The 13801-nt window shown below is 49.4% G+C and overlaps 1 long non-coding RNA gene across 2 annotated transcripts in view; it reads left to right on the top strand.

The window, feature by feature from the left end:
- The window catches only part of LOC113242051 (uncharacterized), a 44480-nt gene extending 36380 nt beyond the window's left edge, over positions 1 to 8100 (top strand). For both annotated transcript variants that reach the window (XR_007189956.2, XR_008957137.1), the window contains one exon: positions 6539 to 8100. This is a non-coding gene — a long non-coding RNA (uncharacterized LOC113242051). The remainder of the gene's footprint in view (positions 1 to 6538) is intronic.
- The last annotated feature ends 5701 nt before the right edge of the window (positions 8101 to 13801 follow it).

Raw genomic sequence — 13801 nt, 5'->3', positions numbered from 1 at the left:
TTGTTGTCCATCTAGGAAAACTCTGTCTACCCTAAGGTCACAAAGGTTTTCTCCTTTATCATCTCTTAGAAGCTTCATAATTTTTGATTTTACGTGGAAGTGTATGAGCGATCCCAAGATACTATCTGTGTGTGGTGAGAGCTAAGAGTCAGTCTTCATTTCTTCCCCCACAGGTGTCTGGTTGATACAGTACCATTTGTTAGCAAGGCTACCCTTCCCTCACTGAATGACCTGGGCACCTCTGTTGAAAATCAGTTGACCGTATATGTGTGGGCTTTTTCTTGGTCTCTATTCTGCACAGGGTTTATAATAGTAACTTGAGGGGAAAATGGACTATATGGAACTCATCTTTCATAATGGAACCAGACCTCTAAAACGGCCTTTGTTTATACTTTAAAAAGTTTATATTTACCATTATGAAATTAATGTATTAATCCTAAATAAAATCAAGAAAAGAGCAAACACATAGGAAGTGGAGGGAAAAACCCACTCATTTCACTCTCTGAAGAAAGCCACTCTTAACTTGAAAAGTGCACGTTCTTCCAATTTTTCTCCCCCTTCTGTGAATATTTAAGGGACAGATTCAGAGGCAGAATTGCTCAATGGTTCAAAGTACACTCTGGAGTTAGATTACTTAAATTCCAGTCCCAGCTCTTCCACTCGCCAGCTTTGTTATCTTGGGCAAGTAACTTAATATCCCTTGGCTTTGTTTTCCACATCTATAAAATAAAATCTACAACACATGCTCATGTGTCGGGGTGAGATAACCTACGTGAGGCACCTCGTGTAGTCTCTAGAACTCAATCCGCGCAGCCTCATTCTTGGTCCTCCCCATCGTTCCCCTCACTGCCACCATTGATTTGTGAACACTGCTGTTTTCTTGGAGCCAGGCGAGCAGATGGGAGCAGGGTCCACAAGAACTAACTAGATCTCACCGTGTTCAGACACTAGCACTGTGTTCCATGTCTAGGGAAGGCCTTGGGCCCCCTGGCAGCTGTTGGGTAGGGGGGCTGGATGCTGGTTAGCAGGATGTCCTCACCTACCTAACTGGGCAGTATTGGGGGAGTGAAGGCCGCTGGCCCTCAGGGACTGAGCTGCTTCTGATTGTACACATGGTTTATTCCCTGCACAGATCTGTCGGCCTTTTGAAAGTGAGCTGGTTTAGTTCCTCCAGCCTAGGATATGTGTAAGTCTTGTTACAAATACGATATGCAGTGTGAAGACGATATGCAAATGTGGGTAGGTTACAAATACTACATATATTCATGAAGTTAATTTTTATTAACAAATTTACCCAAGTATTACTAACATTAAAAAATAAATTTACCTGTAGGTTATTTATGCCTGGGCTCGCCTTTTATTTTTTTCAAAGCACGGTGAGCCCGTTGCTAGATTTTACAGGCAGAAATTTATAGTATGAGGAAGGGCAGCAAAGGCATGATACAGCTGTGGAGTCCATTCCACGGAACAGGTGGGCCCCAGATGTCTAGACTCCCCCAAACAGGAAGAGATACAAGGTGAAATTTCAAACTCTCCCCTTGGCCTCAGTGTTTTGGGGACAATATCTTGTCTTTTGTAGTATAAAGCTGCTGAAGAACCTAGGTAGATTAGGAAAGATGGATGTGAACATACACCCCTCGAGATTTCATGGGTGTCCCGGATGTTCTCCACTGACAGCACTGGACCAGGACCGTCCTCTGCGCTCTGCTGTGTGGGAGCTGGCTTTCGTGGACCTCCTCAGGGAGCACTGGGTTTGGCCGTTGGGAGGCATCAGTGGGAGAGCAGAGGGTGGGGTTTTCATTCTCCCATCTCCCTTTGGGCTCTCACCCCTCCACTGACGGATTTCGCTTCTCTGGAGCTGCCCTCTCAGCTATGGCTGTCTCTCAGGGTTCTGGTAGCATCTCCCTTCCTTGACCCTCCCAGTTTAGGGGAGATGGCTTTCTTTCTGTTGCTGGTTCGGAAACGTGTAACCGTTCCCTGCTGGTTCCCTTAATCCTGCCCCTGCCCTCCGAATGTCCCCTTCATTAAGCTCTCCTCAGCCGGAATGCACCATCTGTTTCCTGTCAGGACCCTGACTGATACAGTGGCCAAAATAAGCTCCTCCAAGCGAGGAGAGGCAGAAAATAATAATAAGGAAGATACTGCTGTCCACTCAGGGCAGCCTTCCATGTGCTAAACACCGTGCAGAGCGTTTTGCAGGTACTCAGTAAATATTTTCTCCGTGCTCACTGCAGGCCCAGCGCTCGGATGCGACAGATTCTGCTCTCAAGGAGATAGCTTAATTCCCCTAACCACCTGGTTATTGCTATCCCTACTTCAGACACGGGTCAGCTGAGTCTCAGAGAGCTTAAGAGACTTTCCCAAGGTTACCAGCGAGTGAGTGCGGAGCTGGGGTTTGAACCCTGGCCACCGGGTCCCGACGCCTATGCCCCACTCGCGCCCTTGTAGCGATGGCGGCTCAAGTGCCCGCTCAAGTCTGCAGCTGGGCGAATTCCCCGGAACCGGGCGCTTTAGCTCCGCCTGGGGAGGAGGAAAGTCCGGGAGAAGCCTGGAGGCTTCGCGAGCCGAGGCCAGGGGCTGAAGTGGCTTCGGGCCGCCTGCGTCCCGGGTGCGCCGGGGCAGGGCGGCGTGTGGTGGGTGCTGACAGACCATGACGACGGCGCCGGCCCGCCGCGGCCGAGGGTGAGGCGTGCAGACCCTCACTGCCGCCCTCCCAGTTTGCCACGAGCGGCCGCTGAGCGCAGGGACAGGCAGCTCTTCTGTTCGGGTCCAGGCGTTTCCCCCGGCCCGGCTCAGGCCCCGCGCGCCGTGAAGGCACGGGGTCGTGCTCGCGGGGGAACCTTCCATGGGAGCTGGCGTGCCTTTGCAGTTTCCTGAAGGACAGGCGAAGTCCCAAGAGGCAAGGAACTGCTGGCATGCTTTTGGAGTCAGGACTCAATCTTTGGATCCCCCTCCATTTTTCTGAGCATTGCTCATCAAATCCTGAAGAGAATGACCTTGGAGTGAACCAGCTTCCTGCGGGCCAGTCCTGACCACAGGCAGGAACGGTCTGAACGCCCGCGGCGGATCCTCCGAGGGCCCCTGCCTCCCAGACCGTCCGGCCTGCAGGCCGAGGCCCAGGGGGCTCCCGGTTCTCCTCGGTTTGAGGCTGGCGGGGCCAGGACACCAATCCGGGGGGAGGCTTGTTTCATTCTCTTTCATTGGCAGGGGAACGAGGTTTCATATTTCTGGACTGACCAGTAAAATGCAACAGGCTCCTGACAAGCCCAGGCTCTCTCCTTTCCTTTTTTCCTAACATCCTTCTTCTACTTTGCCTTCTCTCTCTCTCTCCCTTCCTTTCTTTCTTGTCTCTTTCCTTTCCTGAACGAGCCACCTCAGCTTCTGTCATCACAACAGGTGCTGCTACTCAACGTCTGATGGGACTCCTTCATTTACATCCTTCTGTGGTACTCACGTGGGTGTCCCCAAGACCCCATCACATCAGGCGATAAACATTTGGCTCTTGACAAAGAAACAGCCCAACCCTAAAAAGATTCAAATGAGGAAATGATGGGGAATAGAAACATGGGCATCAGACTAGAATCTTTTCTTCTGAGGAGCTCAAAGAGATGTGTTGGTTTTATTCATGCCCATTTCCCGTCTGGAATGAGCAAGTGGGGTACAGTCAAGCCAATTGTACCAGCAGCCGAGCAACGCTGATGGCAGAAGAGCTCATTTTTCATGGAATTAAAATACAGGCTGATTTTGAACCCTCTTTGCCTCTTGGTTTTGGAAAAAGCCAGGAAGGGGGCAGGGAGTCAGGTGGTCTCATTGTGGGGGCTTTTCTCCTGTTCAGCAGAGCTCTGCTCTCCTTTCAGTGAGCCAATGAGCTTTCTTTGAGCTCTTCCATCGTGTCCTCATATATGACCAACAGCACAGCCTTTTCCATGACCCGGAGAATAACAGTTGATGATAGAATTGAGAGGCAAGTGCCAGGAATTTTTATTTGTAGGGAGATCTCTAGAGAAGCTCTTGTGCATCCCCACCCTATTCCAGTATCTATTCCACTCTGATTGGCCCAACATCCGTACAAGCCAGTCCAAGAAAATAGGCGAGTCTGTGCCCCAAAGGCCCTATAACTTGAAGTGAGGGAAGGTCTAGAGCTGGACGTCCATCTCCCACGCTGCCATCTGGCCCAGGCTGGGTGGTGGCCTGTGAATGAAGCACCTGCAGGGTGTCAGCAGTGCCAGGACACTAATCCTGACATCACCTGGCACACAGAGAGCTGGGCTCCCCGGAGCTGTGAGCTCATTCCGCAGGGCGGAAAGAGGTAGATTAGCTGTGTGTTTTCTGTCTAAAGATGGCTGCTCCAGGCTTGACCTTGTGGAGGCTTGTTGGCTTGGGGGGAGGTGATGTCACCCAGTGCTTCCTGCAGCTGCTGAAGCATGAGGACTTGCTCCCACCCCAAGGCCCCAGAGAGGAGTTGCAGTTGAGAGCCAGTGTGTGTGGGCTTCAGGACCAAAATGTCACGGTGGCTGGGGAGGTAGGGAAAAAAACCATATTCCACATAGCAAGGGGGTTCATAGAGAACCCATGTGACCTTGAAGCAGATCCATGTCTCCTCCCTGACCCTCTGGGGTGTGACCCATCCCCAGGCCAAGTATCTTTGGTGTCCAAGTGGTCTACATAGACCTACTGAGTTGTTCGTAGAAAAGGTCAAAAGCTCCTAAATACTAGGGCTGGGCTAGGGTTAAAGTGTTTTCTTTTTAAAATTACTTTCTTATAAGTAGTGACTAAGTCAAAGATTCAGTGTTCAAGAGCACCATTTCCCCAGTTGGCTGTCCACACAATCTCAGTTGGCAGAAGAGTTGGTGTGCGTTAAACAAACCCAAAACAGAAGTATACTCAAGTACATTTAACAAATGCTGCAAAGTATTTCCTTTTGGACAGTTGAACTGTACTTAGCATATTAGAGGATCAGAATGCCCTGCTGAAGTTTTAAAAATCACGCGTCTATCAAATGTATTTGACCGTGCCACTTTCCAGCACGTCTGTTTTATGCTATGGAATACAGCGTTCCTTAGGCTATTCTCCAGCACATTCTATCCTCGGTGAGAAGACAAAGCCACACATGGCCTCTCCTTTTGAAAATCTTTTTCACCTTAATTTGTGAGTCATTAAACAGACATTAACTGAGCTCACTTATTCATACATATATTTAAAAAAATATGTGAAAAGCCTCCCATAGTGAGAAGCCTTGAGGGATACGTGATGGTGAATGAGGCATGGTGCTTATGTTGGAGGACCTATCAATCCAGTGAAGAGATCAAGGCCACCAGTGGAGATGAAGCAGCCGAAGGTCCAGAACCGGAAGCCCGGGACAGAGATCTTGCCTGGGCCATCGGTCTGGGAGGTGTGAGCAAAGAGGTGGGAGCGGTGGGACAACACGTAGTCTGGGAAGAAGACTGGGTCAAAGGTGGAATTCCAGGAACCACACACACGAAGGCCTGGACAAAGGGAGAAGAGTCCATGAGAGAGAAAGGGAACAGAGTCAGAAGGCAGAAGGCAGCGTCCTCACCACTGGAGGCAGTGTGGGCTCTGAGCAACCTGGTGAGGCATTGAATTACCTCCCTGGGCAGGGAGAGAGAGGAGGACTGGTGGTGTATTTGTGTTTGTGTGTGTGTGTGTGGGGGGGGGGGGGGTGACTGAGCGAGGGGGAGGTGGCGGTGAATGAGTAGTTGGGAGGAAACTTTTGTTCGCAAAGTATAAACAAATGTGTAAACTGTTTGGGAATATGAGTCTAGAAGCTAATGGTCTGGTGTTTAAGAGCATGAACCATAAAATCAGACAGATCTGGGTTGAATCCTTATTCTGCTACACAACAAATTTTTCTTTGAGCCCTACCCAACTCTACCCTTCCTTCCTTAATTAATAAGTTTATTTTAAAAAAGATTTATTTATTCACTTGAGAGAGAAAGAGAGAGAGAGAGCATGAGAGCTGGGGGGAGGGTAGAGAGAGAGAGAGAATCATCAGTCCGACTCCATGCTGAGCCCAGAGCCCAATGTGGGGCTAGATCCCAGGACCCTGAAATCATGATCTGAGCTGAAATCAAGAGTCAGCCAGCCAACTGACTGAGCCACCCAGGCGCCCCCCTCATTAGCAAGTTTAAAGAGAAACTTCACTGGGGCTCCTGGGTGGTTCATCATTTACATCTGTCGGTTACATCTTGATTTTGGCTCAGGTCATGATCCCAGGGTCATGAGATCAAGTCCTCAGCGTGGAGCTGTCTCTCCCTCTCCCTCTGCCTGCTCACGCTCTCTCTCTCTCTCTCAAAAAAAAAAAAAAAAAAAAGAAAAAAGAAAGAAAAACTTCACTGAATCAGGGATGTAGTGTAAATTATGGTGACCTGCATGGAAAACTTGGCACCAAATTTGGCCTCTTGGGGACATGTGTATACGAAGGTCTGTATTAGCACCTGCACCGGAACCCCCCGCAGCAGCTCACAACTCCGACAGCAGTGGCTCTGGAGGTGGGTGACGACGCCCCTCACATTTCCAGAGGTCCTGGAGTTGTTGCTGAAGGACCCTTGCAAATCTTCATCTGGTCTCCGTGGTTTTCAGTAAGAGAAGAGCATTTCTCTCTTGCCTGCATGTCCGTGTTTGTCGAGTGCTGCGTCCTTGGCAATGTCTCAGGTATGTTGCTTCCGGTATCGTGTGGGTCTCGGGGCACCCCTGTGTGGTTGTCACTGCTCCCGGGTGCTGCCCACGTGGGGGGACTGAAGGCCAGAGAGGCTCAGTGACGTGTCCGAGGCATCTGGGTCGGAACTTGTGACTCTGAATGTGATCCCAGGTCTGACACCCAGTCTGGTCTGCTTGCTGTCACCGGCTGTTCTTCCATGGAGTTTTTCTATTGTTCGGGGTAACATCATGTGCTGTGAGTGGATGAAGGAGCAGTCAGGAAGAGGGAGCTATGCACACCCACATTAGAAATACAAAACCCGGGAAATAGCCAGGAGAATGCTGTTTTTCATGTTGGTGTGTGCGAGTTGCATATCTGTGTTCGTTCAAGCAACCAACTCAGCTCTAAACTCCAAATTTTTCTGCACTAGGCTGGTGATGTTTAGTATTTGCAAATCTCCTAAAGCTTATTTTATTTTCCACATAGGCATCATCAAGTGATTCCACAAAGGGGACCTACTCTGGTATATTTTGGTCGTTGCACCTATAGATAACTGGTTCTTAGACTCTAAATATATTTTTTGGTATATAGACAGAACCCTTGAGGAGATAATATAAATTGTGTGCCTGTTTTCCAGTAAAAGGCACACACTGATTTTCCATATTATTTCAGAGTCTTAGTAGTTGAATTGTGTAGCACCCACGTTAAGTACCCCTCGTCTGTTTGGAAAGTCTCAAAGTTCATGGCTTTGATATTGACTGAATATTAAGCATTAAGCAGGGTGTAGGGTTAACCCTGAAAATGTCTATAGTAAATGTCTATGCTCTATTAAAGAATTGTAGAATGTTCAAGTGAAAGGGTCCTCAGAGCTGATTTCATCTCATCGTCCAAGCATTAGGTTGGACTAGGTGATCTCTAGGACTTTGATATAGTGATTCCTGGTTGTCAAGTTCCATGAAAATGCCAAGTCATCAGCTTTTCGACAGCATGCCCTGTCAGTGCAGTGGGACCTTTTCCTCGCCGCCACGTGGTTCGCCATCATTTGCAGCAGGACGAGATTTCTGTTCCTACAGCGAACACCCAGTCATCCTGCCCAGACTGCAGCGCTTCTGGGCGCCCTGCGATCCTAGTGACACAGGCTGCCGTTGTCGTTGGTTAAAGTCAACAGTTGCACTTTGCCGTGTTTCTCAGGAAGTCGCTGTGAATTTCACAGAAGCTCTGGATAACGAAGAACCCGCCTTGTTGTTAGCACAGAGCACGGATGAGACCTGCTGGCGTGTGCCTCTCTGCAGCTTTGACACCTCTCCTGCCAACACACGACTTCTTGGATGAGCTCCAGCACAGCTTGTGGGTATGCAGCGTGCACCGCCGCCAGGCAACGTGCACTCCCTTAAGCGAGGAGTTCGGTGGAGGTTTTCAAGTTCATCTCACTTAATCCTCACATCCTCACAACAATCTTTTTTTTTTTTTTTTTGAAGATCTTGTTTGCTTGAGAGAGAGCGAAAACACAAGAGGGGAGGGCAGGTGGGGGGGAGGAGAGGCAGAGGGAGAGGGAGAAGCAGACTCCCCACTGAGCAGGGAGCCTGATGTGGGGCTTGATCCCAGGACCCTGAGATCATGGCCTGAGCTGAAGGCAGACGCTTAACCCACTGAGCCACCCAGGTGCCCCCTCACAACAATCTTAAAAAAGATGGCCAGTGCCTTTTGACAAATGAGAAGTTAAATAACTTACCCCAAATCACACACCGCTGGGTGGCAGAAACAGGATTTGAGCTCAGGCTTTTTGGTCACGATGCCAAGAGGTGAAGGCCCCCGTCCCCACCTTTGGAGCTCAGGGAAAGCTAGGCTACCAAGGCCCACTGTGTAAGCTCAGTTCAATTCATAGCTCTGCCTTCAACTAGCTGTGTGACCTTGGACATGTTACCTAACCTTTCTGTGCTTGTTTTCTCTGCTGCAAAGTGAGGCTAATACCAGTACTCACGTTATGGGGTGATTGTGAGGATTAAATGAGTTAATACATATAAACTGCCTAGAATAGTCCCAGGCATATAAGCCCCTAAATATTAACTAGTATTTATTACCTGAAACTCTCTGCCTGCTTCCTCTAAGCTCCCCCTCTTCTGCTGCAGGAGGCCAATTTTTCCTAGGGTGAGAATGAAAGAGAAACATTTTGTTCTTTCGTACAATCAACTTTCAAGGGAGCTGTGGCCTAGTTAATCACAGACCCTTTGTTTTTTGAATGCAGGATTTTTTAATGGTTTTGTGGTGAATTTTCTTTCCCACTTGTGTTTAATTTTCATAATAAAAAATAAAGCAAAATTACTTGGCTTTTCCTCATTCTTGCCAGCAGAAGATTGAGCTTGGTCACTGCCAGGCAGACTTTCTTTTCTTTGGTCTTAAACGTCTTTTCTCTTCTCTTCTCTCCTCTCCTCTCCTCTCCTCTCCTCTCCTCTCCTCTCCTCTCCTCTCCTCTCCTCTCCTCTCCTCTCCTCCCCTCCCCTCCCCTCCCGTCCCTTACCCTCCCCTCCTCTCCTCTTCTTTTCTTTCCCTTCTCCCTCATCCTTTCAAACCTTCATTTAAAAAAAACCCCAGTGGCTAATTTTCAGCTTCTGTAGATGATCTGCTCCTGTTCCAGGACTACCGAGTGGTCAGTCATCTCTTCTGGTCTCGGACTCTGAGTTCCTGAGGACAAGGACAGTGTGAGCTTGTCTCTGTAAGCCCCTTGCCCGGACAGTACCAGCACATGGTGGATAATCGAGGAATGTTTGTGGCATGAATCGAATGAATGCACAGTCAGGGCATCCCACACCTAATTGTACTGAGGGGGCACCAGCTGCAGGGGTCTGGAGTAGAGACCAGTTCTGTGCTTACTTGGCATTTGGTTTCCTGCCTGAAGCAAGAATTTTGACGAGAGAAAAACCGCTAATACCCCGTCTCACGGCTTCCTTAGCTCACTGCCAGTAAGCTACGAACGAAGTCTTGTGGGTCAGTCTGGGGAATGTGCCCGCTTACTTCTTGACCCCAGGGTGGATTTTGGGCCAGGTGGGCTCTAGAGCTGTCTTGCCCCAGTCCTTGACCCCCAGTCTAGTGTCACTACATGGCTCACGTGGCCGGTGCATTACATTCTGTCCTGTTACAACAGCATGACTTTTTTTTTTTCTTGAAAAATGTTGCTTGCCTTAAGCAAGTATGAACTGGCTTGGGTCAGGAGGGGGCCCCCCGGCCTGGATTAAGCTACTGATGTTCCTATCTTATTTATATTACCTTTTCCTGGGTGCTTATTTAGTTCAGGCTTTCCTTGCGGAAGGAATGGCTAAATTGTCTGAAAGGAACATCCTGTTTCCTAAATAGGAATTCCACGGCCATAACTTATCTTAGCAGGAACCATATATTTGTGACGACACGAGCCAGATCTTCAAGCTATGTAATTTTATTGGCATTCTCCACAATCCCAGCAGTAACTTAAGGCTGACCTTATCTTTCTCTCCATGCTGATACCCTCCAGCCTCCTCTCTGAGCTTGGATGTTGGCTGAACCCTATAGGATAAAAGTTTGTAAGTGGGAGGAAGGCCCCACCCAGATGTGAAAAAAAACTCAGAATGTGCATTTTTTTTAAAGATTTTATTTATTTATTTATTTGACAGAGACAGCCAGCGAGAGAGGGAACACAAGCAAGGGGAGTGGGAGAGGAAGAAGCAGGCTCATAGCGGAGGAGCCTGATGTGGGGCTCGATCCCATAACGCCGGGATCACGCCCTGAGCCCAAGGTAGACGCTTAACCGCTGTGCCACCCAGGCGCCCCCAGAATGTGCATTTTTAGAATAGGATGGCAAAAGTGCCCGAACTGCTACAGACTGAGTTCACGGAGACCATTTGGACTGCCTTTGTTTATACGGAGGGTGCCGATCAGCAGGAGTTTGGCACCCCATTTCAGGGGCTCACGGACCCACACTGTGGATCTGCACGTGCCAGATTAAGAAACTCTGATCTGCTGATGCTCATTGTATAGCTAAGGAAACTGAGGGGAGTGGGCTTGTTCAAAGCCCCATGGTCAACAAGTGTCCGAGCCAGAATGAGCATCCGATTCTCACAACTCCTAGGTCCTTTCTAGCAAGCCCTGCCTTGGGAAGGCAGCACCCCTCTGCCTGCTGTGACTCCATTTCCACGGCTGCGGTGGGACAGAGATGAGGCAGAAACAGCCCGCATCTCGTGCATGTTTTCTTCAGGAGCCCATCTCCTCCGTTCCATTCAGGATTCGGTTCTTCTTGGCGGGAGCAGGCCACGCCTGTCACGATCCCTCCCTTCTCGTTAGTCATCGCCTCGACCTCGCTCCCTTTCCCAGGACCCTAGTCCTCAGCGCCGTCCCCATCGATGTGTGGGAGCAGCCGGGGCCGGCTGACTTGAGTGCTGGTCCCGAGCCCAGGCTGGGTCCACGCGGAGAAGAGTACCCGGCTGCATGAGGAGTGGGGATTTGAACAAGTGTGAACGGGGAGGATAGGTTCAGCCCATCCAGGCAGAAACAGACTCCTCCAAAGTAGAGCGGGGGGCAGCCGCACCCAGGTCACGTGATGGGAGCAGCCGGACTCTGGCCTCACCTTTCCCAGCTGAGCTGCCAGGATGCGTGGCCGGACGCCTGGGCTTAACTATCCAGATACGATGCTCCGGCACCTGTGAGTGGTGTCCGGCCCTGGCTGCAGTGTGGAGCCCAGCAAGACCAGTTCTTGGGGGTAGAATAAGAGATGTCGGGCATGGTGTCTGGGTCTCGGGCCAGCCTACGGGCCTAGAGAGAGGACAGGCCCCGGCCTCAGCAAGGCCACTGTGCAGCCGGAGCCGAGGGCAGACTCCACTGCTCTGATCCTTGGGGCGGCACTTCTCACCCACAGCCAGTTTCCAGCCACAGAAACCAGCTGAGGTAATGGGGCTTTGACTTTTTCTCTTTTTTTAAGAAGAGAGGACTCCAACATAAAAAAAAGTTTCATTTTGGTTTTGTTTAATAAATAAAGGTAAGCCTAAAAAGCTGTACAGGCTCAGAATAAACTATTTTTCTGAAATTGCTCAAGTTAGGGATTTTCTTTCTTTCTCTCTTTCTTTCTTTCTTTCTTTCTTTCTTTCTTTCTTTCCTTCTTTCTTTCTTTTTTTCTTTTGTGGTCAAGATCTAACTGCTTGAAAAACGATGAAAAGATGTTTGGTGTGGATTTTACGTTCACCCTCACAAACTCAAGGAACCAATGCCAGTAATCCTCACAAAACTGTCGTGTCGCTGACGAAGTCACTCCAAGTCAGAGAAGGGCAAGTGTTTCCCCAAGTTAGAAAGAGGCAGAGCAGGTCTGACACTGAGGTCTGTTAGCTGAGACAGCTCTTGCCTGGACGCAGGGCTGTCCCTCTGCCTGCCACCCGCTCCCTGCTGTGACTGCTTTTAGAAGGAGGAAGGGTATAAATAAGATACGACAGCATTCGTATATGGGTTCAGAATTGTCTCCTACCCCATGATTTTGATGTGGTTTTATGTCATTTTTCTCATTTATTCTTTCCAACTAAATCACTGTGTCCCTTTCTTGTAGAAGTTCCTTATCTGCAGAAACTTGGGAGGTGATTTGCACGAGGTCATCACCTCTGCCTCTAATAGCAAGAGGCAGGGCGTAGCCTCGGGTCTCACCATCAGCTCGAGGTTCCACTTCTCTGTCCATTATGTCAGGTTGTTCTTCCCTGTGACAAGCGCTCTGGAGCAAGTTGTAGAAATTGGCCCCCAAGGGACCCTCTTCCCTAGGTTCATACCCTTTGCGACATGGCTTTGCCGCTCTCCTGTCAAGAGGTGGGGCTTCTCTCCCACCCACTGGCCTCGGGACTTGCTTCGATTTTTAAAATCAAGCATCTGTCGAATGTATTTGACCGTGCCACTTTCCAGCACGTCTGTTTTATGCTATGGAATACAGCGTTCCTTAGGCTATTCTCCAGTACATTCTATCCTCGGTGAGAAGACAAAGCCACACATGGCCTCTCCTTTTGAAAATCTTTTTCACCTTAATTTGTGAGTCATTAAACAGACATTAACTGAGCTCACTTATTCATACGTATATTTAAAAATATATGTGAAAAGCCTCCCATAGTGAGAAGCCTTGAGGGATACGTGATGGTGAATGAGGCATGGTGCTTATGTTGGAGGACCTATCAATCCAGTGAAGAGATCAAGGCCACCAGTGGAGATGAAGCAGCCGAAGGTCCAGAACCGGAAGCCCGGGACAGAGATCTTGCCTGGGCCATCGGTCTGGGAGGTGTGAGCAAAGAGGTGGGAGCGGTGGGACAACACGTAGTCTGGGAAGAAGACTGGGTCAAAGGTGGAATTCCAGGAACCACACACACGAAGGCCTGGACAAAGGGAGAAGAGTCCATGAGAGAGAAAGGGAACAGAGTCAGAAGGCAGAAGGCAGCGTCCTCACCACTGGAGGCAGTGTGGGCTCTGAGCAACCTGGTGAGGCATTGAATTACCTCCCTGGGCAGGGAGAGAGAGGAGGACTGGTGGTGTATTTGTGTGTGTGTGTGTGGGGGGGGGGGGGTGACTGAGTGAGGGGGAGGTGGCGGTGAATGAGTAGTTGGGAGGAAACTTTTGTTCGCAAAGTATAAACAAATGTGTAAACTGTTTGGGAATATGAGTCTAGAAGTGAATGGTCTGGTGTTTAAGAGCATGAACCATAAAATCAGACAGATCTGGGTTGAATCCTTATTCTGCTACACAACAAATTTTTCTTTGAGCCCTACCCAACTCTACCCTTCCTTCCTTAATTAATAAGTTTATTTTAAAAAAGATTTATTTATTCACTTGAGAGAGAAAGAGAGAGAGAGAGCATGAGAGCTGGGGGGAGGGTAGAGGGAGAGAGAGAATCATCAGTCCGACTCCGTGCTGAGCCCAGAGCCCAATGTGGGGCTAGATTCCAGGACCCTGAAATCATGACCTGAGCTGAAATCAAGAGCCAGCCAGCCAACTGACTGAGCCACCCAGGCGCCCCCCTCATTAGCAAGTTTAAAGAGAAACTTCACTGGGGCTCCTGGGTGGTTCATCAGTTACCTCTGTCGGTTACATCTTGATTTTGGCTCAGGTCATGATCCCGGGGTCATGAGATCAAGTCCTCAGCGTGGAGCTTGCGTG

The sequence above is a fragment of the Ursus arctos genome, unplaced genomic scaffold, assembly GCF_023065955.2.
Source record: "Ursus arctos isolate Adak ecotype North America unplaced genomic scaffold, UrsArc2.0 scaffold_36, whole genome shotgun sequence".
NCBI lineage: Eukaryota > Metazoa > Chordata > Mammalia > Carnivora > Ursidae > Ursus > Ursus arctos.
This window is presented reverse-complemented; position numbering and strand designations above follow the sequence as displayed.